We start from the raw sequence: 24011 nt of genomic DNA, 5'->3' as shown, positions 1-24011 counted from the left end.
CTTACATTTATATCCAGCAATGTCCAGATTACGAGGGATCCGGCCAGAACGAACCATTTTGATGATACGGGCTCCAGTGCAGATTGCAGGGTCACCCGGGTAATGCTGGTGCCTTATCGTCTCCACCTTCCCGTACGAGGAAAAGTAGGGCCGGAGGCGATCATCACTCTCCTCAAAGGGATAGTGATACAACATAACATTTTGAGCTCGAGGCCCAGCATACATGACTTTGCACTTAGCACCAGCTAAAGTGACAAAATCATAACCTTCAACAATATTTTTACATTTTGGGTCAGCGAAAGTAATCTGAACCAGTTTTACGGGAACAAACTGAATACTGTCAATCACAAAGGGGGTGAACTTTCCCTTGATGGCTGTAACAAGTTCCGCCCTGGGAACAGAGGTTGGAACATCGGAAAGGTCGAGGACTACTGTCCTCTTAAAGGCCGCAAGAGGCATGATGAAAAGGGAAAAAGAGAAAAAACAGTCCCCCCGGAAAGCAAAGCTCCCAGGAAGGGAACAGAAAGACTGGCTACCCTGGGTTATGGCAGGACGCCAAGCATAAGTCCCCAGGAGGGTCACCAGTAAAACTCAGGAATCAAAAATCTTACCACAAATCCCAAAAACGCTTGTCCCCACACTCCAATTCCAATACGGAACTTACGCGTACCACAAGGAAAGGCACGAACCTGGCAGATAATAAAAACCCGCGTCAGGTAAGTATGCCTTTTCAACCTCTCCGGAACCGCAAAAACGCAACTTGTCTGCGCATACCATGTGGTAATGGGGGTCACGTGCTCCTCGTCCTGTCGTGTCGTGCTGTCCACTCGCTGCTATGCTACCTAGAAAAGAGAAGAGAAATGTGAAGGTTGGTTGCTTGGTCATTTGTTCTGCTTTCACTTGATTATTTCTTCCCCAGAGGGAAGTGGGCCACGCTCGGAGGTAGTGCTATACCGAGGCAACCCGTGGCCGGGACGAGGCAAGCCTCTTTTCCACGGCCCAGTTCCAAAAATCAGTTTAATATATGAGCTGCTCGATGAGCAGCGTATCAGATATTAAGCTGATAAGAACAGATACTACACTTGATCTTAGCCAAAAGGCCGAGAAGCGATGCCCGTAAATGCTCACAGCGGACAAGGTGCTCCCAGTCTCATGGCCACGAGATATGGTGGTCCGATTACAATCCGTGCCAAGGAAGGAATGCCCAAAGCCAACCTGAAAGCGAGGCGCACACAACGATCGCCCTTGTACAGTGGGCAGCAGGACCAGCATTGCATGGCACTTGCGTTGACGGCAAGAGGACAAATGCACATTGTGCTTGCTCTGACCTCGTTTTTATTTTCCCTTATAACAAAGTTAATTTTCACGGCGAATTACTTGTCTACGACCATACCACAGGGAAAACACCGGTTCTCGTCCGATCACCGAAGTTAAGCCCTGTCGGGCGGGGTTAGTACTTGGATGGGAGACCGCCTGGGAATACCCCGTGTTGTAGGCTTCCCTTTTTCCTTCTGTACACTTGATTATCTCAAAAAATCTCAGTTTCCTTTAATGAAAGAACATTCCAAACCAGGTTTTTTGAACACAACATGCCAACGATATGTCAAAGATGAGACATACAACAAAAACAAAATAGTTCACACGAGAAAGTGGAACTTGTATTCCCAAGGGAGCGCGTGCGCGCGAGATCTTATCAATCCAACGTTTATGACATGAAACGTATCTTTTCGTGTGAGCAAAGAACAGGATACGACAAGTAAAAAATGCATGCACTGTTATGCATTAGATGGAAGTTAACCTAGCCCGGATGATATGCATACAACGAAGGCTACAACACTACAACATTGATCCTGCGAAAACGTGACTTACGTGACGTAGCGCACTTCAAAGTCTTACTGTTCCCTGCTCAACACGGACAGTACGTATTCAAAGGGCCGATAAGACACTATCCTGACCATGAAAGATTTACTTTTTATGATAACAATCCAATTAACTGATAACATAGAGAAACCACAAAGTGTTGGCCACAGAAATGTAACGCCAACTGATCTGGCGGGTCCTCAGTTACTCAATGCAAAACGGGCTCTCCAGAACGCAACATAACACAACGCAAAAGAAATCTATCGCGATGGAGCAGTACAAACACACATCCACTTACGTTTTCGAAACGATGCACGAGGATAAGAGCTCGACCCGCTGGCATTTTCTTGTCTCACTCGTCTATCGATGGAAATCGATGCGGCTGAAATAAACACGTCCTCTCGCTCTCTCTACGGCCAAGAATGAAAGAAATAAAATCACAGTTTTGCAGTGCACCAAGTACGGAACATTCACCTACAATTTCAGCAGTGGAATTCACAAATACAACTCACCTTCCTTAGTCCTTACACCGCCACCGCATCTCCTTCCCTGCCCTGCCTGAAACGTTACCAACAAACCTTCCCATTAGCCAACTTTGCCACCGGGGTTTGGTGCGGGGACTAGCGCGAACGCAGGTCCCCACTACCAGAAATTATACGCTCGAGTTACCCACATTTGGGGTAATCGCAAGGGTCAACCCAATCGAAGTGCAATGAAAGAGCCTCACCTTGAGAGGACTGCCTCCCTGATCACAGTGCCTCCCGCGTCAGGTAAGTATGCCTTTTCAACCTCTCCGGAACCGCAAAACGCAACTTGTCTGCGCATACCATGTGGTAATGGGGGTCACGTGCTCCTCGTCCTGTCGTGTCGTGCTGTCCACTCGCTGCTATGCTACCTAGAAAAGAGAAGAGAATGTGAAGGTTGGTTGCTTGGTCATTTGTTCTGCTTTCACTTGATTATTTCTTCCCCAGAGGGAAGTGGGCCACGCTCGGAGGTAGTGCTATACCGAGGCAACCCGTGGCCGGGACGAGGCAAGCCTCTTTTCCACGGCCCAGTTCCAAAAATCAGTTTAATATATGAGCTGCTCGATGAGCAGCGGTGAATGGCAGACCAAAGGTCACCAGTCGACAGACTCATCCAACGCCTGAGGCATTGGTCACCAGTATTAGGCGACAGAGGCGAAATAAAACTAAGCAAATCAGGTGGTACAGAGGGTGAATTAAGCAGGTGGCCCGAAGCGAAAAACGAGCTTGTTGGAAACATAGAGGCGATGACTCCATCCGCCCCCCACTGGCGGGCAAAATAACGTCGACGTCTCCGGGTTGAAAAACGCTTGAAGAGCAAGGGGAGGTGGAACTTGACACGGGCCTTTGCTCCCTCAATGACGGCGAGGGCCCCAGGTTGACAGAACGAAAGCGGTAGTCATTGCGGGCCAGCCAGATGTGAAACTTACAGGCACACAACAGGTAACTGAAGACTTTGGGCACTGCGTGAAGCTCAGTGGAATTGAAACCAAAAAGTAAATGGCGACGCTCAAGCACAGGACACATAGGCGAGAAATGAAAAAGGAGGGACTGTAGCCAACCAACAACACTTTGAGCAAGGGGACACACAAAGAGCAAATGCGACAGTGACTCGACGACAGGACCACAAAAACAAGCGGAGGAGACAGATAAACCAAAAGAGAGAAGACGCTCAGCAGTGTAAATCACACCATGAGCTACCTTCCAGGAGAAATCAACAACAAAGCGGTCAAAATCAAAGAAGTGGAACTGGCGCCACGTATCATACCAGTAAAGGTCCCCAAAGGAGGGAAAGAACTTAACTACACAGTGCGGTGTGACAGAGGAACAGGATAAAAGAAACTGGTAACCGACTTTGGCAGAGAAAAAAAGCCACGGAGGCGACAACGTGAGGGTCAGAGGATGCGAAAACCAAAGTTCCCCGGGAGGGGGAAAAAGAGCCACCAAGCGACTCCCAGGCCAAAAGCAAAGAGGAGTAAAATGGCGGTAACAGGGACCTGTCGAAGGCAGCGGGACGGGAGAAAACATCAAGAGAGGAGGCAGCAAAACACGATTGAAACCAGTACGACACAAAGGAGGACCAGCTTGACGAGGACAAAGTAGACCGTTTGACCCACTGACCCAGAAGCGACCAAACCTTGAGCTTAATGTCCACCACCGAGAAACCTCCCAGCGATGTGGGCTGAACGACCACAGCACGTGCAACGAGCTCCCGCTTGGTTTTCCAGAAGAATGAGAAAACAAGGGAGTTAAGTTCTTTAAGTACCCAGGGGGGCATGTGGACCAGGGATGCCACATACCAAACCCTGGCGAGGGCCAGGCAATTGATGACCAAAGCCTTGCCATGAAAAGACAAGGAGCGCTGACGCCAGGAGGAGAGGACGCGTTCCACAGCCTCTATCCGAGGCCGCCAATTAGTTCATCAATGTCATGCGGGCCAATGAAGACTCCGAGGATTTTAAGCTTAGAAGATGTCCAGTCGAGAGGGACAGGGGGGTCAGTTCGGCCAGCCCAAGACCCCAGCCACAAGCCGCGAGACTTTGTCAGGTTGAGCTTGGATCCAGAACCAAGCTCATACCTTGTGTAGGTGTCAAAAACAGCCCTAATGGAGGCATCGGAGGACAAGATGAGCGATGTGTCATCCGCGTACTGGGAAATTGGAGAGAGCGGTGAGGGCAGTCCAGGCAGCAAAGGTCCAGTAATGGCGGGATTTGCTCGAATATTGGCGGCCAAGACCTCAGCGACCATAACATACAGCAAAGGTGCGAGGGGGCAGCCTTGACGCACCCCCCGTGTGAGACTGAAAAAGTTTGAGACATGACCGTTAACAATGACAGCACTCTGAACAGCATTATAGAAAAGGCGGATCCAGCGCAGAAAGGAGGTTTGGAAACCCATTCTGCAGAGGGTGGCATGCAGAAAGGACCAATCAACGCGATCAAACGCTTTTTCTTGGTCGAGCGAGAGGATGGCACAAGGAGACCCGGATTGCGTGGCGTAATGGACCATGTCTCGGAGATAAGCGACGTTCTCACCAATATAACGACCGGGGACACCACAGGTTTGATCCTCAGCCACCACGGCATGAATAACCTTCAGGAGACGCCCAGCGATGACGCGGGCAGCGAGCTTGTAGTCCACACTAAGGAGGGAAATTGGCCGCCAGTTACGAGGGTTCAGCCGGTCACCCGTCTTAAAGATGAGAGAAATGATGCCTCGACGCTGAGAGAGGCTGAGAGTGCCAGCCTCATAACATGAGTTCAGGACGAGCACGAGGTCCTGTCCGAGCACCGGCCAGAATTTGACATAAAACTCCATAGGGAGGCCATCCAAGCCCGGGGTCTTGCCTCGAGCCATCCCACATAAAGCAGTATAACACTCCTCCGACTGGAGAGGACCATCACACTGTTGAGCCTGGTCGGCGGACAAGGTGGAGGTGAGGGCGTCGAGCAGGGAAAGAGCCACGTCCCCGTCAGTAGGCTCGGCACTAAACAAGTTAGAATAAAAGGAAGCAAAAGCCTGGCATAGGTCCTTTGAACTCGAGACCACTGTGCCATCATCGCATCGAAGTGCTGAAATAAGTCGGTCGGCGGCACGCTTCTTTTCCAGACGGAAGAAAAAGGCCGAGGAGGTTTCACCTTCCTCAACCCATTGGCCCGAGCACGGACTTGGGCTCCCCGAGCTGCCTCGAGGTCTAGGGCAGCAAGGGCAGACAGGGTAGAATGGTACGGCTCAACACAGGAGGTGAAACCGGCATCAACACGGTTCTTAAGATGCCCAGCTAGTCGGCCAAGGAGGTCTCGACACTGCGATGTTTTCTTTCGAGCGCTCAGCGCAATATTTAATTGTGAGGCCTTTGATTTGGCTCTTGCCCTTATCCCACCACTTAGCTAGTGACGGGAAGGACAGCATGGACTGCCTCCAAACGGACCAAAAATTAGTGATATGCTGGATATAGTCCTCATCATTGAGGACAGAAATGTTGAGCTTCCAGAAACTGTCCCAGGAGCAGCAATGTCTGGGACACTACAAGAAAGCACCACACCACAGTGATCCGAAAACGGACAAGGAATAATATCGCAAGTCAAGACTGATGGTAACAGGAGTACGGGGCACCAATGAGATCAATACGGGAGGCCATAAGGCCGTCTGAGCGAGTCCAAGAGAAGGCAGAATCGGAAGGATGCAGGTGCCTCCAAATGTCCAGACAACAGCAGGAGTCAAAAAGACGTTTTAAGGTAGCAGTACTTTCGCGGGAAGTGTCAGAGACATTGGAGCCCCGACGATCGAGGGCGCGGTCGAACACAGTGTTAAAGTCCCCGGCAAGGAAGGTCGGATAGGTGGGATCAACCCAAGACGAGACGTCGTCCAGGAAGTCGTCACGGGCTGGGTTGCGATTGGGGGCGTAGAGACAGCAGATACGAAACGGGTGCCCAGAATGGGTAAAGTGGCAAAAAACAACACGCCCAGCGGTGTCACACCAAGAGCTCGTAAGGGTGACCGTGGGGCGGAATAAAATGATGCAACCACAAGAGTGTGCAGAGCCAACAGAAGCAACTGCATTAAAACCAGATGAACGAAACCAGACTGACATTCACTGTCTGAAGAGCAGTGGGCCCTCTTGTAGGCAGACAATGTCAGGGACCTGAGGAAAGGAACGTAACCAGTGCAGAACACCAGCGCGCTTGGACGAGTCCCTGAGACCATTGGTGTTTAAGGAGAGGATAGAGAGAGCCATAACTGAGAAGAAAGAGAGAGACAGCACAACTAGGAGCGACGGCTCCGAACCGGGGCAGGGGGAGCCAAGGAGGGAAGGCCAGAATGAACAGCCCTCCCAGACTCCCTGCCCTTTCCAGACTTCGAGCGGCCGGGGACCGCAGAACCAGGAAGAGGTTTCTTCGCTTTCTTCTTAGACTTGACCTGATCATCAGAGGAAGCCTCAACATCCGAAAGTCCACGCTTAGTGACTGGTGAATCAGTCAGCTCGACCTCGTTAACCATTACGGGAGACAGAGATAGAACCTGTGGGGTATTTACAGGGGTTACATTGATGCCCGTTAAAGGGTCATCGTCACTAAATATACTTTGACTGTATTCAGTCTCATTAACTAGTTCATTATCATTCGTATCCATTTCTTTTCCATTATTACTATTATCCATTTCCATTTCTTTTCCATTAACTACAGCATTATTTGTCATTTCTTTTCCAGTAACTACATTATTACTATTATCCATTTCCATTTCTTTTCCATTAACTATAGTAGTATTGTCCATTACACCAACTACGTTACTACTAGTGTTAACATTGTATTACTCTGTGGCGCAGCCAAACCATCAGACGCAGCGGCGGGGGAGGCAGCCACCTGCACGCGCGTCGAGGACCCACCATTACCGTTTTAGGGAGGGCCGCACCCTCCTTAACATTTACTGGTGGCAGGAGAGGCCATGGGTGGAGTACCAGGGGGGATAACTCATTGTCCCTGAGGTCGGTGTGGGAACCCCAACTTGAAATACCAGGTTGCGTGGGGGCAGGAGGACGAAGGGTTACCCCCTCGTCCCCAGAGTCCTCATGGTCAGAGCTTGCAGGAGAAGTGGGAAGGTCCTCAGGACCAGAACTGACATCCAGGAGGGGAGGCAGCGACTCCGGGGGAGTGGCACCAACAACAAGTGAAGCGGACGGATGGGCGGGGGTCGCAGGCGAAGATGGTGGGTTCCCCCAGGCATTGGGGGGGTTGGGCAATCCCTGGCCATGTGACCAGGCTCCCGACACCTGCGGCACTTCCCGCGCAAGTCACAGTTTTTGGTGAGGTGTTCCCCACGACAGATATCACATTCGGCCGGCTGACCCACATACCACACCTTACATTTATATCCAGCAATGTCCAGATTACGAGGGATCCGGCCAGAACGAACCATTTTGATGATACGGGCTCCAGTGCAGATTGCAGGGTCACCCGGGTAATGCTGGTGCCTTATCGTCTCCACCTTCCCGTACGAGGAAAAGTAGGGCCGGAGGCGATCATCACTCTCCTCAAAGGGATAGTGATACAACATAACATTTTGAGCTCGAGGCCCAGCATACATGACTTTGCACTTAGCACCAGCTAAAGTGACAAAATCATAACCTTCAACAATATTTTTACATTTTGGGTCAGCGAAAGTAATCTGAACCAGTTTTACGGGAACAAACTGAATACTGTCAATCACAAAGGGGGTGAACTTTCCCTTGATGGCTGTAACAAGTTCCGCCCTGGGAACAGAGGTTGGAACATCGGAAAGGTCGAGGACTACTGTCCTCTTAAAGGCCGCAAGAGGCATGATGAAAAGGGAAAAAGAGAAAAAACAGTCCCCCCGGAAAGCAAAGCTCCCAGGAAGGGAACAGAAAGACTGGCTACCCTGGGTTATGGCAGGACGCCAAGCATAAGTCCCCAGGAGGGTCACCAGTAAAACTCAGGAATCAAAAATCTTACCACAAATCCCAAAAACGCTTGTCCCCACACTCCAATTCCAATACGGAACTTACGCGTACCACAAGGAAAGGCACGAACCTGGCAGATAATAAAAACCCGCGTCAGGTAAGTATGCCTTTTCAACCTCTCCGGAACCGCAAAAACGCAACTTGTCTGCGCATACCATGTGGTAATGGGGGTCACGTGCTCCTCGTCCTGTCGTGTCGTGCTGTCCACTCGCTGCTATGCTACCTAGAAAAGAGAAGAGAAATGTGAAGGTTGGTTGCTTGGTCATTTGTTCTGCTTTCACTTGATTATTTCTTCCCCAGAGGGAAGTGGGCCACGCTCGGAGGTAGTGCTATACCGAGGCAACCCGTGGCCGGGACGAGGCAAGCCTCTTTTCCACGGCCCAGTTCCAAAAATCAGTTTAATATATGAGCTGCTCGATGAGCAGCGTATCAGATATTAAGCTGATAAGAACAGATACTACACTTGATCTTAGCCAAAAGGCCGAGAAGCGATGCCCGTAAATGCTCACAGCGGACAAGGTGCTCCCAGTCTCATGGCCACGAGATATGGTGGTCCGATTACAATCCGTGCCAAGGAAGGAATGCCCAAAGCCAACCTGAAAGCGAGGCGCACACAACGATCGCCCTTGTACAGTGGGCAGCAGGACCAGCATTGCATGGCACTTGCGTTGACGGCAAGAGGACAAATGCACATTGTGCTTGCTCTGACCTCGTTTTTATTTTCCCTTATAACAAAGTTAATTTTCACGGCGAATTACTTGTCTACGACCATACCACAGGGAAAACACCGGTTCTCGTCCGATCACCGAAGTTAAGCCCTGTCGGGCGGGGTTAGTACTTGGATGGGAGACCGCCTGGGAATACCCCGTGTTGTAGGCTTCCCTTTTTCCTTCTGTACACTTGATTATCTCAAAAAATCTCAGTTTCCTTTAATGAAAGAACATTCCAAACCAGGTTTTTTGAACACAACATGCCAACGATATGTCAAAGATGAGACATACAACAAAAACAAAATAGTTCACACGAGAAAGTGGAACTTGTATTCCCAAGGGAGCGCGTGCGCGCGAGATCTTATCAATCCAACGTTTATGACATGAAACGTATCTTTTCGTGTGAGCAAAGAACAGGATACGACAAGTAAAAAATGCATGCACTGTTATGCATTAGATGGAAGTTAACCTAGCCCGGATGATATGCATACAACGAAGGCTACAACACTACAACATTGATCCTGCGAAAACGTGACTTACGTGACGTAGCGCACTTCAAAGTCTTACTGTTCCCTGCTCAACACGGACAGTACGTATTCAAAGGGCCGATAAGACACTATCCTGACCATGAAAGATTTACTTTTTATGATAACAATCCAATTAACTGATAACATAGAGAAACCACAAAGTGTTGGCCACAGAAATGTAACGCCAACTGATCTGGCGGGTCCTCAGTTACTCAATGCAAAACGGGCTCTCCAGAACGCAACATAACACAACGCAAAAGAAATCTATCGCGATGGAGCAGTACAAACACACATCCACTTACGTTTTCGAAACGATGCACGAGGATAAGAGCTCGACCCGCTGGCATTTTCTTGTCTCACTCGTCTATCGATGGAAATCGATGCGGCTGAAATAAACACGTCCTCTCGCTCTCTCTACGGCCAAGAATGAAAGAAATAAAATCACAGTTTTGCAGTGCACCAAGTACGGAACATTCACCTACAATTTCAGCAGTGGAATTCACAAATACAACTCACCTTCCTTAGTCCTTACACCGCCACCGCATCTCCTTCCCTGCCCTGCCTGAAACGTTACCAACAAACCTTCCCATTAGCCAACTTTGCCACCGGGGTTTGGTGCGGGGACTAGCGCGAACGCAGGTCCCCACTACCAGAAATTATACGCTCGAGTTACCCACATTTGGGGTAATCGCAAGGGTCAACCCAATCGAAGTGCAATGAAAGAGCCTCACCTTGAGAGGACTGCCTCCCTGATCACAGTGCCTCCCGCGTCAGGTAAGTATGCCTTTTCAACCTCTCCGGAACCGCAAAACGCAACTTGTCTGCGCATACCATGTGGTAATGGGGGTCACGTGCTCCTCGTCCTGTCGTGTCGTGCTGTCCACTCGCTGCTATGCTACCTAGAAAAGAGAAGAGAATGTGAAGGTTGGTTGCTTGGTCATTTGTTCTGCTTTCACTTGATTATTTCTTCCCCAGAGGGAAGTGGGCCACGCTCGGAGGTAGTGCTATACCGAGGCAACCCGTGGCCGGGACGAGGCAAGCCTCTTTTCCACGGCCCAGTTCCAAAAATCAGTTTAATATATGAGCTGCTCGATGAGCAGCGGTGAATGGCAGACCAAAGGTCACCAGTCGACAGACTCATCCAACGCCTGAGGCATTGGTCACCAGTATTAGGCGACAGAGGCGAAATAAAACTAAGCAAATCAGGTGGTACAGAGGGTGAATTAAGCAGGTGGCCCGAAGCGAAAAACGAGCTTGTTGGAAACATAGAGGCGATGACTCCATCCGCCCCCCACTGGCGGGCAAAATAACGTCGACGTCTCCGGGTTGAAAAACGCTTGAAGAGCAAGGGGAGGTGGAACTTGACACGGGCCTTTGCTCCCTCAATGACGGCGAGGGCCCCAGGTTGACAGAACGAAAGCGGTAGTCATTGCGGGCCAGCCAGATGTGAAACTTACAGGCACACAACAGGTAACTGAAGACTTTGGGCACTGCGTGAAGCTCAGTGGAATTGAAACCAAAAAGTAAATGGCGACGCTCAAGCACAGGACACATAGGCGAGAAATGAAAAAGGAGGGACTGTAGCCAACCAACAACACTTTGAGCAAGGGGACACACAAAGAGCAAATGCGACAGTGACTCGACGACAGGACCACAAAAACAAGCGGAGGAGACAGATAAACCAAAAGAGAGAAGACGCTCAGCAGTGTAAATCACACCATGAGCTACCTTCCAGGAGAAATCAACAACAAAGCGGTCAAAATCAAAGAAGTGGAACTGGCGCCACGTATCATACCAGTAAAGGTCCCCAAAGGAGGGAAAGAACTTAACTACACAGTGCGGTGTGACAGAGGAACAGGATAAAAGAAACTGGTAACCGACTTTGGCAGAGAAAAAAAGCCACGGAGGCGACAACGTGAGGGTCAGAGGATGCGAAAACCAAAGTTCCCCGGGAGGGGGAAAAAGAGCCACCAAGCGACTCCCAGGCCAAAAGCAAAGAGGAGTAAAATGGCGGTAACAGGGACCTGTCGAAGGCAGCGGGACGGGAGAAAACATCAAGAGAGGAGGCAGCAAAACACGATTGAAACCAGTACGACACAAAGGAGGACCAGCTTGACGAGGACAAAGTAGACCGTTTGACCCACTGACCCAGAAGCGACCAAACCTTGAGCTTAATGTCCACCACCGAGAAACCTCCCAGCGATGTGGGCTGAACGACCACAGCACGTGCAACGAGCTCCCGCTTGGTTTTCCAGAAGAATGAGAAAACAAGGGAGTTAAGTTCTTTAAGTACCCAGGGGGGCATGTGGACCAGGGATGCCACATACCAAACCCTGGCGAGGGCCAGGCAATTGATGACCAAAGCCTTGCCATGAAAAGACAAGGAGCGCTGACGCCAGGAGGAGAGGACGCGTTCCACAGCCTCTATCCGAGGCCGCCAATTAGTTCATCAATGTCATGCGGGCCAATGAAGACTCCGAGGATTTTAAGCTTAGAAGATGTCCAGTCGAGAGGGACAGGGGGGTCAGTTCGGCCAGCCCAAGACCCCAGCCACAAGCCGCGAGACTTTGTCAGGTTGAGCTTGGATCCAGAACCAAGCTCATACCTTGTGTAGGTGTCAAAAACAGCCCTAATGGAGGCATCGGAGGACAAGATGAGCGATGTGTCATCCGCGTACTGGGAAATTGGAGAGAGCGGTGAGGGCAGTCCAGGCAGCAAAGGTCCAGTAATGGCGGGATTTGCTCGAATATTGGCGGCCAAGACCTCAGCGACCATAACATACAGCAAAGGTGCGAGGGGGCAGCCTTGACGCACCCCCCGTGTGAGACTGAAAAAGTTTGAGACATGACCGTTAACAATGACAGCACTCTGAACAGCATTATAGAAAAGGCGGATCCAGCGCAGAAAGGAGGTTTGGAAACCCATTCTGCAGAGGGTGGCATGCAGAAAGGACCAATCAACGCGATCAAACGCTTTTTCTTGGTCGAGCGAGAGGATGGCACAAGGAGACCCGGATTGCGTGGCGTAATGGACCATGTCTCGGAGATAAGCGACGTTCTCACCAATATAACGACCGGGGACACCACAGGTTTGATCCTCAGCCACCACGGCATGAATAACCTTCAGGAGACGCCCAGCGATGACGCGGGCAGCGAGCTTGTAGTCCACACTAAGGAGGGAAATTGGCCGCCAGTTACGAGGGTTCAGCCGGTCACCCGTCTTAAAGATGAGAGAAATGATGCCTCGACGCTGAGAGAGGCTGAGAGTGCCAGCCTCATAACATGAGTTCAGGACGAGCACGAGGTCCTGTCCGAGCACCGGCCAGAATTTGACATAAAACTCCATAGGGAGGCCATCCAAGCCCGGGGTCTTGCCTCGAGCCATCCCACATAAAGCAGTATAACACTCCTCCGACTGGAGAGGACCATCACACTGTTGAGCCTGGTCGGCGGACAAGGTGGAGGTGAGGGCGTCGAGCAGGGAAAGAGCCACGTCCCCGTCAGTAGGCTCGGCACTAAACAAGTTAGAATAAAAGGAAGCAAAAGCCTGGCATAGGTCCTTTGAACTCGAGACCACTGTGCCATCATCGCATCGAAGTGCTGAAATAAGTCGGTCGGCGGCACGCTTCTTTTCCAGACGGAAGAAAAAGGCCGAGGAGGTTTCACCTTCCTCAACCCATTGGCCCGAGCACGGACTTGGGCTCCCCGAGCTGCCTCGAGGTCTAGGGCAGCAAGGGCAGACAGGGTAGAATGGTACGGCTCAACACAGGAGGTGAAACCGGCATCAACACGGTTCTTAAGATGCCCAGCTAGTCGGCCAAGGAGGTCTCGACACTGCGATGTTTTCTTTCGAGCGCTCAGCGCAATATTTAATTGTGAGGCCTTTGATTTGGCTCTTGCCCTTATCCCACCACTTAGCTAGTGACGGGAAGGACAGCATGGACTGCCTCCAAACGGACCAAAAATTAGTGATATGCTGGATATAGTCCTCATCATTGAGGACAGAAATGTTGAGCTTCCAGAAACTGTCCCAGGAGCAGCAATGTCTGGGACACTACAAGAAAGCACCACACCACAGTGATCCGAAAACGGACAAGGAATAATATCGCAAGTCAAGACTGATGGTAACAGGAGTACGGGGCACCAATGAGATCAATACGGGAGGCCATAAGGCCGTCTGAGCGAGTCCAAGAGAAGGCAGAATCGGAAGGATGCAGGTGCCTCCAAATGTCCAGACAACAGCAGGAGTCAAAAAGACGTTTTAAGGTAGCAGTACTTTCGCGGGAAGTGTCAGAGACATTGGAGCCCCGACGATCGAGGGCGCGGTCGAACACAGTGTTAAAGTCCCCGGCAAGGAAGGTCGGATAGGTGGGATCAACCCAAGACGAGACGTCGTCCAGGAAGTCGTCACGGGCTGGGTTGCGATTGGGGGCGTAGAGACAGCAGATACGAAACGGGTGCCCAGAATGGGTAAAGTGGCAAAAAACAACACGCCCAGCGGTGTCACACCAAGAGCTCGTAAGGGTGACCGTGGGGCGGAATAAAATGATGCAACCACAAGAGTGTGCAGAGCCAACAGAAGCAACTGCATTAAAACCAGATGAACGAAACCAGACTGACATTCACTGTCTGAAGAGCAGTGGGCCCTCTTGTAGGCAGACAATGTCAGGGACCTGAGGAAAGGAACGTAACCAGTGCAGAACACCAGCGCGCTTGGACGAGTCCCTGAGACCATTGGTGTTTAAGGAGAGGATAGAGAGAGCCATAACTGAGAAGAAAGAGAGAGACAGCACAACTAGGAGCGACGGCTCCGAACCGGGGCAGGGGGAGCCAAGGAGGGAAGGCCAGAATGAACAGCCCTCCCAGACTCCCTGCCCTTTCCAGACTTCGAGCGGCCGGGGACCGCAGAACCAGGAAGAGGTTTCTTCGCTTTCTTCTTAGACTTGACCTGATCATCAGAGGAAGCCTCAACATCCGAAAGTCCACGCTTAGTGACTGGTGAATCAGTCAGCTCGACCTCGTTAACCATTACGGGAGACAGAGATAGAACCTGTGGGGTATTTACAGGGGTTACATTGATGCCCGTTAAAGGGTCATCGTCACTAAATATACTTTGACTGTATTCAGTCTCATTAACTAGTTCATTATCATTCGTATCCATTTCTTTTCCATTATTACTATTATCCATTTCCATTTCTTTTCCATTAACTACAGCATTATTTGTCATTTCTTTTCCAGTAACTACATTATTACTATTATCCATTTCCATTTCTTTTCCATTAACTATAGTAGTATTGTCCATTACACCAACTACGTTACTACTAGTGTTAACATTGTATTACTCTGTGGCGCAGCCAAACCATCAGACGCAGCGGCGGGGGAGGCAGCCACCTGCACGCGCGTCGAGGACCCACCATTACCGTTTTAGGGAGGGCCGCACCCTCCTTAACATTTACTGGTGGCAGGAGAGGCCATGGGTGGAGTACCAGGGGGGATAACTCATTGTCCCTGAGGTCGGTGTGGGAACCCCAACTTGAAATACCAGGTTGCGTGGGGGCAGGAGGACGAAGGGTTACCCCCTCGTCCCCAGAGTCCTCATGGTCAGAGCTTGCAGGAGAAGTGGGAAGGTCCTCAGGACCAGAACTGACATCCAGGAGGGGAGGCAGCGACTCCGGGGGAGTGGCACCAACAACAAGTGAAGCGGACGGATGGGCGGGGGTCGCAGGCGAAGATGGTGGGTTCCCCCAGGCATTGGGGGGGTTGGGCAATCCCTGGCCATGTGACCAGGCTCCCGACACCTGCGGCACTTCCCGCGCAAGTCACAGTTTTTGGTGAGGTGTTCCCCACGACAGATATCACATTCGGCCGGCTGACCCACATACCACACCTTACATTTATATCCAGCAATGTCCAGATTACGAGGGATCCGGCCAGAACGAACCATTTTGATGATACGGGCTCCAGTGCAGATTGCAGGGTCACCCGGGTAATGCTGGTGCCTTATCGTCTCCACCTTCCCGTACGAGGAAAAGTAGGGCCGGAGGCGATCATCACTCTCCTCAAAGGGATAGTGATACAACATAACATTTTGAGCTCGAGGCCCAGCATACATGACTTTGCACTTAGCACCAGCTAAAGTGACAAAATCATAACCTTCAACAATATTTTTACATTTTGGGTCAGCGAAAGTAATCTGAACCAGTTTTACGGGAACAAACTGAATACTGTCAATCACAAAGGGGGTGAACTTTCCCTTGATGGCTGTAACAAGTTCCGCCCTGGGAACAGAGGTTGGAACATCGGAAAGGTCGAGGACTACTGTCCTCTTAAAGGCCGCAAGAGGCATGATGAAAAGGGAAAAAGAGAAAAAACAGTCCCCCCGGAAAGCAAAGCTCCCAGGAAGGGAACAGAAAGACTGGCTACCCTGGGTTATGGCAGGACGCCAAGCATAAGTCCCCAGGAGGGTCACCAGTAAAACTCAGGAATCAAAAATCTTACCACAAATCCCAAAAACGCTTGTCCCCACACTCCAATTCCAATACGGAACTTACGCGTACCACAAGGAAAGGCACGAACCTGGCAGATAATAAAAACCCGCGTCAGGTAAGTATGCCTTTTCAACCTCTCCGGAACCGCAAAAACGCAACTTGTCTGCGCATACCATGTGGTAATGGGGGTCACGTGCTCCTCGTCCTGTCGTGTCGTGCTGTCCACTCGCTGCTATGCTACCTAGAAAAGAGAAGAGAAATGTGAAGGTTGGTTGCTTGGTCATTTGTTCTGCTTTCACTTGATTATTTCTTCCCCAGAGGGAAGTGGGCCACGCTCGGAGGTAGTGCTATACCGAGGCAACCCGTGGCCGGGACGAGGCAAGCCTCTTTTCCACGGCCCAGTTCCAAAAATCAGTTTAATATATGAGCTGCTCGATGAGCAGCGTATCAGATATTAAGCTGATAAGAACAGATACTACACTTGATCTTAGCCAAAAGGCCGAGAAGCGATGCCCGTAAATGCTCACAGCGGACAAGGTGCTCCCAGTCTCATGGCCACGAGATATGGTGGTCCGATTACAATCCGTGCCAAGGAAGGAATGCCCAAAGCCAACCTGAAAGCGAGGCGCACACAACGATCGCCCTTGTACAGTGGGCAGCAGGACCAGCATTGCATGGCACTTGCGTTGACGGCAAGAGGACAAATGCACATTGTGCTTGCTCTGACCTCGTTTTTATTTTCCCTTATAACAAAGTTAATTTTCACGGCGAATTACTTGTCTACGACCATACCACAGGGAAAACACCGGTTCTCGTCCGATCACCGAAGTTAAGCCCTGTCGGGCGGGGTTAGTACTTGGATGGGAGACCGCCTGGGAATACCCCGTGTTGTAGGCTTCCCTTTTTCCTTCTGTACACTTGATTATCTCAAAAAATCTCAGTTTCCTTTAATGAAAGAACATTCCAAACCAGGTTTTTTGAACACAACATGCCAACGATATGTCAAAGATGAGACATACAACAAAAACAAAATAGTTCACACGAGAAAGTGGAACTTGTATTCCCAAGGGAGCGCGTGCGCGCGAGATCTTATCAATCCAACGTTTATGACATGAAACGTATCTTTTCGTGTGAGCAAAGAACAGGATACGACAAGTAAAAAATGCATGCACTGTTATGCATTAGATGGAAGTTAACCTAGCCCGGATGATATGCATACAACGAAGGCTACAACACTACAACATTGATCCTGCGAAAACGTGACTTACGTGACGTAGCGCACTTCAAAGTCTTACTGTTCCCTGCTCAACACGGACAGTACGTATTCAAAGGGCCGATAAGACACTATCCTGACCATGAAAGATTTACTTTTTATGATAACAATCCAATTAACTGATAACATAGAGAAACCACAAAGTGTTGGCCACAGAAATGTAACGCCAACTGATCTGGCGGGTCCTCAGTTACTCAATGCAAAACGGGCTCTCCAGAACGCAACATAACACAACGCAAAAGAAATCTATCGCGATGGAGCAGTACAAACACACATCCACTTACGTTTTCGAAACGATGCACGAGGATAAGAGCTCGACCCGCTGGCATTTTCTTGTCTCACTCGTCTATCGATGGAAATCGATGCGGCTGAAATAAACACGTCCTCTCGCTCTCTCTACGGCCAAGAATGAAAGAAATAAAATCACAGTTTTGCAGTGCACCAAGTACGGAACATTCACCTACAATTTCAGCAGTGGAATTCACAAATACAACTCACCTTCCTTAGTCCTTACACCGCCACCGCATCTCCTTCCCTGCCCTGCCTGAAACGTTACCAACAAACCTTCCCATTAGCCAACTTTGCCACCGGGGTTTGGTGCGGGGACTAGCGCGAACGCAGGTCCCCACTACCAGAAATTATACGCTCGAGTTACCCACATTTGGGGTAATCGCAAGGGTCAACCCAATCGAAGTGCAATGAAAGAGCCTCACCTTGAGAGGACTGCCTCCCTGATCACAGTGCCTCCCGCGTCAGGTAAGTATGCCTTTTCAACCTCTCCGGAACCGCAAAACGCAACTTGTCTGCGCATACCATGTGGTAATGGGGGTCACGTGCTCCTCGTCCTGTCGTGTCGTGCTGTCCACTCGCTGCTATGCTACCTAGAAAAGAGAAGAGAATGTGAAGGTTGGTTGCTTGGTCATTTGTTCTGCTTTCACTTGATTATTTCTTCCCCAGAGGGAAGTGGGCCACGCTCGGAGGTAGTGCTATACCGAGGCAACCCGTGGCCGGGACGAGGCAAGCCTCTTTTCCACGGCCCAGTTCCAAAAATCAGTTTAATATATGAGCTGCTCGATGAGCAGCGGTGAATGGCAGACCAAAGGTCACCAGTCGACAGACTCATCCAACGCCTGAGGCATTGGTCACCAGTATTAGGCGACAGAGGCGAAATAAAACTAAGCAAATCAGGTGGTACAGAGGGTGAATTAAGCAGGTGGCCCGAAGCGAAAAACGAGCTTGTTGGAAACATAGAGGCGATGACTCCATCCGCCCCCCACTGGCGGGCAAAATAACGTCGACGTCTCCGGGTTGAAAAACGCTTGAAGAGCAAGGGGAGGTGGAACTTGACACGGGCCTTTGCTCCCTCAATGACGGCGAGGGCCCCAGGTTGACAGAACGAAAGCGGTAGTCATTGCGGGCCAGCCAGATGTGAAACTTACAGGCACACAACAGGTAACTGAAGACTTTGGGCACTGCGTGAAGCTCAGTGGAATTGAAACCAAAAAGTAAATGGCGACGCTCAAGCACAGGACACATAGGCGAGAAATGAAAAAGGAGGGACTGTAGCCAACCAACAACACTTTGAGCAAGGGGACACACAAAGAGCAAATGCGACAGTGACTCGACGACAGGACCACAAAAACAAGCGGAGGAGACAGATAAACCAAAAGAGAGAAGACGCTCAGCAGTGTAAATCACACCATGAGCTACCTTCCAGGAGAAATCAACAACAAAGCGGTCAAAATCAAAGAAGTGGAACTGGCGCCACGTATCATACCAGTAAAGGTCCCCAAAGGAGGGAAAGAACTTAACTACACAGTGCGGTGTGACAGAGGAACAGGATAAAAGAAACTGGTAACCGACTTTGGCAGAGAAAAAAAGCCACGGAGGCGACAACGTGAGGGTCAGAGGATGCGAAAACCAAAGTTCCCCGGGAGGGGGAAAAAGAGCCACCAAGCGACTCCCAGGCCAAAAGCAAAGAGGAGTAAAATGGCGGTAACAGGGACCTGTCGAAGGCAGCGGGACGGGAGAAAACATCAAGAGAGGAGGCAGCAAAACACGATTGAAACCAGTACGACACAAAGGAGGACCAGCTTGACGAGGACAAAGTAGACCGTTTGACCCACTGACCCAGAAGCGACCAAACCTTGAGCTTAATGTCCACCACCGAGAAACCTCCCAGCGATGTGGGCTGAACGACCACAGCACGTGCAACGAGCTCCCGCTTGGTTTTCCAGAAGAATGAGAAAACAAGGGAGTTAAGTTCTTTAAGTACCCAGGGGGGCATGTGGACCAGGGATGCCACATACCAAACCCTGGCGAGGGCCAGGCAATTGATGACCAAAGCCTTGCCATGAAAAGACAAGGAGCGCTGACGCCAGGAGGAGAGGACGCGTTCCACAGCCTCTATCCGAGGCCGCCAATTAGTTCATCAATGTCATGCGGGCCAATGAAGACTCCGAGGATTTTAAGCTTAGAAGATGTCCAGTCGAGAGGGACAGGGGGGTCAGTTCGGCCAGCCCAAGACCCCAGCCACAAGCCGCGAGACTTTGTCAGGTTGAGCTTGGATCCAGAACCAAGCTCATACCTTGTGTAGGTGTCAAAAACAGCCCTAATGGAGGCATCGGAGGACAAGATGAGCGATGTGTCATCCGCGTACTGGGAAATTGGAGAGAGCGGTGAGGGCAGTCCAGGCAGCAAAGGTCCAGTAATGGCGGGATTTGCTCGAATATTGGCGGCCAAGACCTCAGCGACCATAACATACAGCAAAGGTGCGAGGGGGCAGCCTTGACGCACCCCCCGTGTGAGACTGAAAAAGTTTGAGACATGACCGTTAACAATGACAGCACTCTGAACAGCATTATAGAAAAGGCGGATCCAGCGCAGAAAGGAGGTTTGGAAACCCATTCTGCAGAGGGTGGCATGCAGAAAGGACCAATCAACGCGATCAAACGCTTTTTCTTGGTCGAGCGAGAGGATGGCACAAGGAGACCCGGATTGCGTGGCGTAATGGACCATGTCTCGGAGATAAGCGACGTTCTCACCAATATAACGACCGGGGACACCACAGGTTTGATCCTCAGCCACCACGGCATGAATAACCTTCAGGAGACGCCCAGCGATGACGCGGGCAGCGAGCTTGTAGTCCACACTAAGGAGGGAAATTGGCCGCCAGTTACGAGGGTTCAGCCGGTCACCCGTCTTAAAGATGAGAGAAATGATGCCTCGACGCTGAGAGAGGCTGAGAGTGCCAGCCTCATAACATGAGTTCAGGACGAGCACGAGGTCCTGTCCGAGCACCGGCCAGAATTTGACATAAAACTCCATAGGGAGGCCATCCAAGCCCGGGGTCTTGCCTCGAGCCATCCCACATAAAGCAGTATAACACTCCTCCGACTGGAGAGGACCATCACACTGTTGAGCCTGGTCGGCGGACAAGGTGGAGGTGAGGGCGTCGAGCAGGGAAAGAGCCACGTCCCCGTCAGTAGGCTCGGCACTAAACAAGTTAGAATAAAAGGAAGCAAAAGCCTGGCATAGGTCCTTTGAACTCGAGACCACTGTGCCATCATCGCATCGAAGTGCTGAAATAAGTCGGTCGGCGGCACGCTTCTTTTCCAGACGGAAGAAAAAGGCCGAGGAGGTTTCACCTTCCTCAACCCATTGGCCCGAGCACGGACTTGGGCTCCCCGAGCTGCCTCGAGGTCTAGGGCAGCAAGGGCAGACAGGGTAGAATGGTACGGCTCAACACAGGAGGTGAAACCGGCATCAACACGGTTCTTAAGATGCCCAGCTAGTCGGCCAAGGAGGTCTCGACACTGCGATGTTTTCTTTCGAGCGCTCAGCGCAATATTTAATTGTGAGGCCTTTGATTTGGCTCTTGCCCTTATCCCACCACTTAGCTAGTGACGGGAAGGACAGCATGGACTGCCTCCAAACGGACCAAAAATTAGTGATATGCTGGATATAGTCCTCATCATTGAGGACAGAAATGTTGAGCTTCCAGAAACTGTCCCAGGAGCAGCAATGTCTGGGACACTACAAGAAAGCACCACACCACAGTGATCCGAAAACGGACAAGGAATAATATCGCAAGTCAAGACTGATGGTAACAGGAGTACGGGGCACCAATGAGATCAATACGGGAGGCCATAAGGCCGTCTGAGCGAGTCCAAGAGAAGGCAGAATCGGAAGGATGCAGGTGCCTCCAAATGTCCAGACAACAGCAGGAGTCAAAAAGACGTTTTAAGGTAGCAGTACTTTCGCGGGAAGTGTCAGAGACATTGGAGCCCCGACGATCGAGGGCGCGGTCGAACACAGTGTTAAAGTCCCCGGCAAGGAAGGTCGGATAGGTGGGATCAACCCAAGACGAGACGTCGTCCAGGAAGTCGTCACGGGCTGGGTTGCGATTGGGGGCGTAGAGACAGCAGATACGAAACGGGTGCCCAGAATGGGTAAAGTGGCAAAAAACAACACGCCCAGCGGTGTCACACCAAGAGCTCGTAAGGGTGACCGTGGGGCGGAATAAAATGATGCAACCACAAGAGTGTGCAGAGCCAACAGAAGCAACTGCATTAAAACCAGATGAACGAAACCAGACTGACATTCACTGTCTGAAGAGCAGTGGGCCCTCTTGTAGGCAGACAATGTCAGGGACCTGAGGAAAGGAACGTAACCAGTGCAGAACACCAGCGCGCTTGGACGAGTCCCTGAGACCATTGGTGTTTAAGGAGAGGATAGAGAGAGCCATAACTGAGAAGAAAGAGAGAGACAGCACAACTAGGAGCGACGGCTCCGAACCGGGGCAGGGGGAGCCAAGGAGGGAAGGCCAGAATGAACAGCCCTCCCAGACTCCCTGCCCTTTCCAGACTTCGAGCGGCCGGGGACCGCAGAACCAGGAAGAGGTTTCTTCGCTTTCTTCTTAGACTTGACCTGATCATCAGAGGAAGCCTCAACATCCGAAAGTCCACGCTTAGTGACTGGTGAATCAGTCAGCTCGACCTCGTTAACCATTACGGGAGACAGAGATAGAACCTGTGGGGTATTTACAGGGGTTACATTGATGCCCGTTAAAGGGTCATCGTCACTAAATATACTTTGACTGTATTCAGTCTCATTAACTAGTTCATTATCATTCGTATCCATTTCTTTTCCATTATTACTATTATCCATTTCCATTTCTTTTCCATTAACTACAGCATTATTTGTCATTTCTTTTCCAGTAACTACATTATTACTATTATCCATTTCCATTTCTTTTCCATTAACTATAGTAGTATTGTCCATTACACCAACTACGTTACTACTAGTGTTAACATTGTATTACTCTGTGGCGCAGCCAAACCATCAGACGCAGCGGCGGGGGAGGCAGCCACCTGCACGCGCGTCGAGGACCCACCATTACCGTTTTAGGGAGGGCCGCACCCTCCTTAACATTTACTGGTGGCAGGAGAGGCCATGGGTGGAGTACCAGGGGGGATAACTCATTGTCCCTGAGGTCGGTGTGGGAACCCCAACTTGAAATACCAGGTTGCGTGGGGGCAGGAGGACGAAGGGTTACCCCCTCGTCCCCAGAGTCCTCATGGTCAGAGCTTGCAGGAGAAGTGGGAAGGTCCTCAGGACCAGAACTGACATCCAGGAGGGGAGGCAGCGACTCCGGGGGAGTGGCACCAACAACAAGTGAAGCGGACGGATGGGCGGGGGTCGCAGGCGAAGATGGTGGGTTCCCCCAGGCATTGGGGGGGTTGGGCAATCCCTGGCCATGTGACCAGGCTCCCGACACCTGCGGCACTTCCCGCGCAAGTCACAGTTTTTGGTGAGGTGTTCCCCACGACAGATATCACATTCGGCCGGCTGACCCACATACCACACCTTACATTTATATCCAGCAATGTCCAGATTACGAGGGATCCGGCCAGAACGAACCATTTTGATGATACGGGCTCCAGTGCAGATTGCAGGGTCACCCGGGTAATGCTGGTGCCTTATCGTCTCCACCTTCCCGTACGAGGAAAAGTAGGGCCGGAGGCGATCATCACTCTCCTCAAAGGGATAGTGATACAACATAACATTTTGAGCTCGAGGCCCAGCATACATGACTTTGCACTTAGCACCAGCTAAAGTGACAAAATCATAACCTTCAACAATATTTTTACATTTTGGGTCAGCGAAAGTAATCTGAACCAGTTTTACGGGAACAAACTGAATACTGTCAATCACAAAGGGGGTGAACTTTCCCTTGATGGCTGTAACAAGTTCCGCCCTGGGAACAGAGGTTGGAACATCGGAAAGGTCGAGGACTACTGTCCTCTTAAAGGCCGCAAGAGGCATGATGAAAAGGGAAAAAGAGAAAAAACAGTCCCCCCGGAAAGCAAAGCTCCCAGGAAGGGAACAGAAAGACTGGCTACCCTGGGTTATGGCAGGACGCCAAGCATAAGTCCCCAGGAGGGTCACCAGTAAAACTCAGGAATCAAAAATCTTACCACAAATCCCAAAAACGCTTGTCCCCACACTCCAATTCCAATACGGAACTTACGCGTACCACAAGGAAAGGCACGAACCTGGCAGATAATAAAAACCCGCGTCAGGTAAGTATGCCTTTTCAACCTCTCCGGAACCGCAAAAACGCAACTTGTCTGCGCATACCATGTGGTAAT

General features: G+C 50.7%; 12 non-coding genes across 12 annotated transcripts; 3 read left to right on the top strand and 9 right to left on the bottom strand.

Annotated features, from left to right (window-relative positions):
* Positions 1-920: 920 nt before the first annotated feature.
* Positions 921-1112, bottom strand: LOC137987643 (U2 spliceosomal RNA). The gene has a single exon (XR_011120676.1). It is a non-coding gene; the product is annotated as a U2 spliceosomal RNA (small nuclear RNA).
* Positions 1113-1379: 267 nt separating this feature from the next.
* On the top strand, positions 1380-1498 carry LOC137987604 (5S ribosomal RNA). Its single transcript, XR_011120639.1, has one exon. It is a non-coding gene; the product is annotated as a 5S ribosomal RNA (ribosomal RNA).
* A 976-nt stretch (positions 1499-2474) lies between these two features.
* On the bottom strand, positions 2475-2638 carry LOC137987625 (U1 spliceosomal RNA). Its single transcript, XR_011120659.1, has one exon. It is a non-coding gene; the product is annotated as a U1 spliceosomal RNA (small nuclear RNA).
* A 194-nt stretch (positions 2639-2832) lies between these two features.
* On the bottom strand, positions 2833-3023 carry LOC137987598 (U2 spliceosomal RNA). Its single transcript, XR_011120634.1, has one exon. It is a non-coding gene; the product is annotated as a U2 spliceosomal RNA (small nuclear RNA).
* Positions 3024-8662: 5639 nt separating this feature from the next.
* Positions 8663-8854, bottom strand: LOC137987642 (U2 spliceosomal RNA). The gene has a single exon (XR_011120675.1). It is a non-coding gene; the product is annotated as a U2 spliceosomal RNA (small nuclear RNA).
* Positions 8855-9121: 267 nt separating this feature from the next.
* Positions 9122-9240, top strand: LOC137987603 (5S ribosomal RNA). Its single transcript, XR_011120638.1, has one exon. It is a non-coding gene; the product is annotated as a 5S ribosomal RNA (ribosomal RNA).
* A 976-nt stretch (positions 9241-10216) lies between these two features.
* Positions 10217-10380, bottom strand: LOC137987624 (U1 spliceosomal RNA). The gene has a single exon (XR_011120658.1). It is a non-coding gene; the product is annotated as a U1 spliceosomal RNA (small nuclear RNA).
* Positions 10381-10574: 194 nt separating this feature from the next.
* On the bottom strand, positions 10575-10765 carry LOC137987597 (U2 spliceosomal RNA). Its single transcript, XR_011120633.1, has one exon. It is a non-coding gene; the product is annotated as a U2 spliceosomal RNA (small nuclear RNA).
* A 5639-nt stretch (positions 10766-16404) lies between these two features.
* LOC137987641 (U2 spliceosomal RNA) lies at positions 16405-16596 on the bottom strand. The gene has a single exon (XR_011120674.1). It is a non-coding gene; the product is annotated as a U2 spliceosomal RNA (small nuclear RNA).
* Positions 16597-16863: 267 nt separating this feature from the next.
* Positions 16864-16982, top strand: LOC137987601 (5S ribosomal RNA). Its single transcript, XR_011120637.1, has one exon. It is a non-coding gene; the product is annotated as a 5S ribosomal RNA (ribosomal RNA).
* Positions 16983-17958: 976 nt separating this feature from the next.
* On the bottom strand, positions 17959-18122 carry LOC137987623 (U1 spliceosomal RNA). The gene has a single exon (XR_011120657.1). It is a non-coding gene; the product is annotated as a U1 spliceosomal RNA (small nuclear RNA).
* A 194-nt stretch (positions 18123-18316) lies between these two features.
* LOC137987596 (U2 spliceosomal RNA) lies at positions 18317-18507 on the bottom strand. The gene has a single exon (XR_011120632.1). It is a non-coding gene; the product is annotated as a U2 spliceosomal RNA (small nuclear RNA).
* Positions 18508-24011: the final 5504 nt, after the last annotated feature.

The sequence above is a fragment of the Montipora foliosa genome, unplaced genomic scaffold (genome assembly GCF_036669935.1).
Source record: "Montipora foliosa isolate CH-2021 unplaced genomic scaffold, ASM3666993v2 scaffold_368, whole genome shotgun sequence".
NCBI classification, from domain to species: domain Eukaryota; kingdom Metazoa; phylum Cnidaria; class Anthozoa; order Scleractinia; family Acroporidae; genus Montipora; species Montipora foliosa.
This window is presented reverse-complemented; position numbering and strand designations above follow the sequence as displayed.